The sequence below is a fragment of the Anser cygnoides genome, chromosome 2, assembly GCF_040182565.1.
Source record: "Anser cygnoides isolate HZ-2024a breed goose chromosome 2, Taihu_goose_T2T_genome, whole genome shotgun sequence".
Taxonomy (NCBI): domain Eukaryota; kingdom Metazoa; phylum Chordata; class Aves; order Anseriformes; family Anatidae; genus Anser; species Anser cygnoides.
Window position 1 is genome coordinate 83,884,499 of NC_089874.1, and position 5,416 is coordinate 83,889,914.

Genomic DNA, 5,416 nt, shown 5'->3' on the forward strand with positions numbered 1-5,416 from the left:
CACTGGGCCCATGCTGCCTCCCCTCTTCAGCCACTGCACTCCTTAAGGTATTTTATTGCTTATGTCTTTCAGGACATGTGAAAAAGGCTTAAAATACACAAGACAAATTATCCAACATAATTCTCTGGAAAATGTTGTGTATCTTAAATGCAGCCAAAGTGCAGAGTGTATGCCAGTTGTAACAGTAATCACTCATTTTCTGTTTTGACCTAGCTGAGAAATTACAGACTTGGAAAGCAGTAATTTGAATGTAAGAATCTTTGTCGTTTCAAAGGTTTTATTTCTTTTTTTCCCTTCTGGGAGCAGTATGTACTGTGTGAGCTTTTTCTCCGTTTGTTCAGAACACGTCCTACTTATCTGACCCTGCTCCCCAAAGGTAGTTAATTTATTGGAGATACATAATATATCTCACTTCCTGTGCCGTAAGTCTTCCTATCAGCTATTCACAGACAAAGCAGAAGCGGAACTGGTAAGGGTTAAACATCAGAAGATCGGTGAATGGCAGAAGAATTTCTCACTGTTTCCAGGTCAAGTATTCATAGGTTGTTTTGTTTTGAGCTGTGGTTTCTAGACTTGGATCATGTCAACATACAGAGCAGGGCTGACACTGAGACATCCATTTAATAAATATTTACTTTTATATGTGTGTGTGAGTGTGTGTGCGTGTATGCTTGCATGTGTATATGTGTTCACCGTGCTCTCATCCAATATCCATCCTTAGTGGATGGATACATCCCACTCTTTCAAAAGTGTCTTGCCCACAAGATAAATCCAGTACACATATTTACCAGAAACAATACCCTGGAATGCATTTGTGGTTGTAGAGTGCATTTCATAGTATCCAGCTCTAAACTTGTATTACTATTTCTATTTTTAACAGTAAGGTAGCCGCATCACTCAACTGTTGGCGCAATGAACTGAAATAGAAAAAAATGCTCTTTACACCACAGTCTCCACCAATACAGTAAGTTGTGTTAAAAATATTTCCTTATATTTATTGTCTCCTTAGGAATTAAAAAAAAACCACTTGGAAGGTTTTCATCCTTTGTTTCCAAAACCTTGTAGTTATGTAAGCTAAGAAGAAAAGCTGAAAAATTTTTATGACGGGTACAAAAACCTTGGATACATCAGTATTCAATGATCAAAATGACACAAAAAGGTATAGGCAATAAAAGACAGTTATTTTCAAATGAACAAGAAAATTCATGGTGAGACTTACGTGCATATATTGGGACAGTGTGTTTGTAGCAATGACAGTGTGCAATAGCATTTGTAACTAACACTTCTTTGAAACAAACTTGTTTCTGAAAATCTGTCCAAATCACTTCAGAATTTTAAGTTAATTTGTCATGCTTATGGTATTTGTATATTCATTGAATTTCCTGGATCAGACTGTAATATCCTTTTATTTATTTATAGCAAAATTTAATCTATTGCTCATTGTATTGATAGTCACATTCTAAATTTGAACTCTAGGGTCCAAATGTGAGTACTGAAGTCAGGAAGTGATCTTGCATGTTTTGCAAGACACAGCTCTTTATAGCATGAATACTATTGCTTTGAACAAGCCATTGTTCTTCTATGCACATTTGTCTGCCATGAAGTGTCCTTTTCTGATCCTTGCCTTTCAATCAGAGCTATGTCTCATCTCCTCCCAAGCCACATCCGTGGGAGCCAGGCCACAAGGTGTATGGCAATGGAAAGTCTGGAGCAACCTGCAACAAGCTGTTTTAACTTTGTAGAACTAAATGAGGAAGGTTTCTCTTTCTGCGTTATGGTCTCTTGGGCAACTGTTTTGTACCACTCTAGCAATAAAGCTGATTGAATCTGATTCTCAGATTCAGCATGTAATTCATCTAACAGCCATTCACCGCTTTGTATATGACAAAACAATAGAATTTTCATCTTGATTATGATCCCTTAATCTAAAACAACCGTCCGTCATCCATAATGGACCCTAACATTTAAATCTATCCAAACCAGAAAAATCACTCTTCAAACCGTTCATTACTTAGAGAGTTATGATTTTGCTGCAATCATGTGAAGCTGGCAGACTGTTTATAAAGAAAAGTTTCACCTGAATTACTATAGTTAAAATCCTTTCCTCCAGGGAAATGTGACCTAGAGAAATGTTTTACATTATCCCAGGAAAAAGAGCCATGCTGAAAAGATTAGAAAACATCCCATGCACACATGCACACATATGCTTACATGCACGCACACTCTCCCACCCCTAGCAGTACTGCGGGTAGCAGAAGGAGCAGTGCACTTTCACAGACTCCTGCCTTGTGCTCAAAGGAAATGCAGCAGACATTTAAATATTTCCAAACCAAACAAGACATCCTGAAGGATTCTCCTCCTGTGGCCTCATTATCTGCTTGCATCTGTGTTTTGAAAAATCAAAAGCAAGGCTGGAGCAGGCAGAGCCACAGTAGACAGGAGCATGAAGGGGAAATGGAGAAGAATGGAGAAAAAGGTTAATAACATAACTCAGACTGTCCTCACTTGCTGGAGCTAAAAAATATATATATTCTCTCTCTATATATATATATAAAGCTTTTATATATATATAAATTTAGAACGAACATTAGAACAAAGCATCTTTCTTTTTTCAGTTATTGCTTCTAACTGTACAGCTTTTAAAGGCCAAAGCTGAAAGACAATGACAAGACCTGTTTGTAAGTACTCAATCACCCCTCTAGAGTTTAGGGAGCAATTCTTCCCTGAAGTTCCACCTTTGCATTTGTTTTCCAATAGGAGAATTCTGGGGCTCAACTATTCTGCCTATACGAGCCCCAGAAGCCCAGCAGGGCCTGAGGCTGACGTGATGAGCAAGCCATTGACATGAGTAATGGGCTGATTCAGACAAGACCTTTTTTCACTGAGTGCCAAATGTCATTCAACTCCCATCCAAGTCTGAGGAGAACCTTCCAAAGGGTGTTCCCTGCATCACCTACTTTCACAGTGCTTCTACAGTGCTGCACAAGCAGGCCAGCCCCAGAGTTTGCCCATTCCCACCACTGCCATGAAGTTGTGATGTTGGGACCAGGTGCTTGCAGAGGGAGGGAAGAGAGGACAGGCATGAGAGAAGCATTTCAGATATGGCTGAGAGTGAGATGGAGAAAGAAAGAGAAGAATGAAGCAAAAGAGAGAAAAAAGGAGAAAAAGAGGGCAAGAATAGCATCCTTGTTCCTCATTCCAGCCATCTTCAGCAGTTATCCTCCCACGGGTTATATGCTCTGTTTTTTTCACCTTGAGAATGTGGTCATTCTGTAAATAAACTATTTTTATTTTTAAACATAAACAGCATCTCCTACTGTAGGCATTTGCCTTAGCAAAACCTTGAGCAGCTCTTAGTGCCATATTGTTATGACCTTCCTTCATAGATGTGCATGTATGAGTCAGTCAAGGTAGACTTTTTGATGGCCTGTATTAAAATTGAACACAGTAAAAGCCCCAACTACCAGCTTTGGTATTGTTTTATGTCATAAATCACCTCCCACCCTGCATCTGAATCACCCTGCTGCAGAGATGAGGGCTGCTTCAGGCATGCCAGGCAACAGGCATACCAGAGCTAAGGAGAAAGGCATGCAAACGGCCATGGGCACAGGGACTCAGCTCACCTGGGCTGGAGGGAACACAAGTGGAAAATGTTGGCCTGGCCCAGTGGAAAGCACACAAGGAGTCAGCCGGAGGGCAGAAGCTGGCTCCTTGCTCTGTGGCCATCCCTCCTGCAGCAGCAGCCAAGCCTGGTGGCTCTGCTCCAAGCTGCCTACTCCAAGCCATCAGTCTCCTCCAAACTCAGCAGTTGGGTACCCCGAGGTTTTCCGCATCCCCAAAACCCTGGGAGTGATCTGTAACAAGCAACCTCCAAGTGTTAGGCAACAGGCTTCTGGCCCCAGAGCTGGTGTATCTTGCTGATGCAGCACACAATTCCCATAGCAAAGATGTCTTTGGTGTCCCAGGTGAAAGCAGAGGTCTGTCCTGCTCTGACCACCCCTCTGTGCCATTGCTTGTGCTGCTGATAGCTGTTACCCTGACACTAAATCCTGATAGGGATCTTGCACATCTGAGCCTCTTCCTACAGCTGGGAGGCGGGCTCTGAGTTTTGGCTGTCCAGAGACCACAGATGAGGATTTTTACAGCCTCAAACTAAACACTGCCTCTTTCCTACTAGGAGAGCTGCCATCACTGAAGTCCAGGATCTACTGGCTGCTGACATTTACATGAGGATTTATGACTGTAATAAATTATGCTTCAGATTTACCTTATTTGGAATAATTTTGGAGTATCTTTTCCCTGCATTTTTTATAGCAATGTAATAGACTACATTTTAAAGGACCAGGAAGATGTTGATGTTACCTTTACTGCATAAAGAGCTTGGATACAAAGCTTTCCAAGAAAGGAGTTTTTGGACAATGCAATGTTATTTATTTACTTGAGCCATTTTATAATACTCTGGCAGCCTAGTCTAATGGTGAGGTCCCAGGGAACTTTGATTTTTTATTTTTTTTAAAGTTTCTGTGCACAGGATGTACTTATTGCACTGATAAGACCAAAAAAAAAAAAAAAAGGCTTTTCTGAAGGAGCAAATCTATATTCTTTCTCAGCGATTTTATCTCTGCAGGAAGACTACAGGTATAAGGGAAACAGGAATACTGAAGCAGCTAGAACAGCTAAAGCTCATCTTTGCAGGAATCTGCAAATGTTACCCATGTGTGAGCTAAATTCACTTTCATCTGGTAGCTAAAAATGCTTTTGAGAGGAGATAATATATATTGCAATGTCTCTGTCCTCTGCGCAGAGAAACCATGTGAATTTCAGTAGCATTCTGATACATTTGTGGCAACCATTTTAGCTACCTAGAAATATTTTAGAGAGAATAAAAGAAGACCAGAGCAAAAATAAAAAAATAACAAGTATATGTTGATATGTATGATACTATACTTGTTGATATATATCCTTCTCCTCCAGAATAAAGGAAGGATCATTTTCATCCTCATTCAGATTTCTCTTTTTTTCCCATCCCCTACTGCCCTTTCATTTCATGCATTTCTGCATTTCCTTTTCTGAACTGAGCTCCCAAGGAAAGGTGATGGCTGTTCTCCTCCTATGTTTGTACTAAAAGGAAAGGACTTCCCGTCCTGCAGGTTAGACATGTTAGCTTCCTTCTTTCATTCATAAAATGCCTTCCCAGCATCATATTTTCATTCACCCCTTCATCCTCCTGAACTTCTCTTTGTCTTAGCCCACTCTTTGCCTAACACTTTTCCTTTCCTCAGGTTTCCCACCCCCTTTTCTCATTAGAATTGCCCCAACCACCTCTCTTTTGTCCTTTTTTATGTACTTTTTATTCATACCTATTTCTGAGCCCTGGCCCCACACGTGTTTTCTCCACCTATAGCTCAAAACCTTT